The sequence below is a fragment of the Brassica oleracea genome, unplaced genomic scaffold (assembly GCF_000695525.1).
Source record: "Brassica oleracea var. oleracea cultivar TO1000 unplaced genomic scaffold, BOL UnpScaffold00962, whole genome shotgun sequence".
NCBI classification, from domain to species: domain Eukaryota; kingdom Viridiplantae; phylum Streptophyta; class Magnoliopsida; order Brassicales; family Brassicaceae; genus Brassica; species Brassica oleracea.
Window position 1 is genome coordinate 3,893 of NW_013617554.1, and position 701 is coordinate 4,593.

Genomic DNA, 701 nt, shown 5'->3' on the forward strand with positions numbered 1-701 from the left:
GCCTTTGCTGGAACAGGGTAAGGGACTTTAGGAGTTTATTCGCGAGCAGGAACAGGCTCTGGGATCGGGTGGACAGCCTCAGCTGGTTGTTCTGGCCCTGGCGAATTGGTTCCAACTGTTGGTTCCCTCTCCTTCTCAGCTACCGGGGTTTCGGCTGGTGGTTTTTCCGACTCTTTCTGCTTCCCCTTCTCAGCCGCAGTGAACCTCTTCTTTACCGGCTCAGACAGTTGCTTTCCACTTCTCAACTCAACCGCATTGCACTCCTTAGGGTTTTTGTCGGTTTTCCCAGGTAGAGTACCTTGTTTCCTCTTGACGCTCTCAGCAGTCGGAGCAATCTGAATGTCCATCTGTCTCATATGACTCGTGACATTGTCGTATTTGGTGCTCAAATCGCTGAATATATGGTTCATTCTGGTATTGATCTTGGTAGTAAACTGGTTTAGAGCCTTCCCTTGGAGCTGTTGTCCTTGGAGCAGCTGCTGCAACATAGCTTTAGCTTTTTTCTCATCTTGCGGAACAGCGACAGGAGCGGAGGTAGCTGGCTGAGTGTTCTGGTGTTTCTGCATCTGAGGAGGATTATTCTGCGGTTGGCTTAGAACATAGGTCCGGGGTTGGTAGTTCTTTTGATACCCGGCACACCGACCTTGGTTACTCTGTGCAGGATCAGCTGGTTTGTCTTGCTTAGGCCAGAAAAGCTGTGG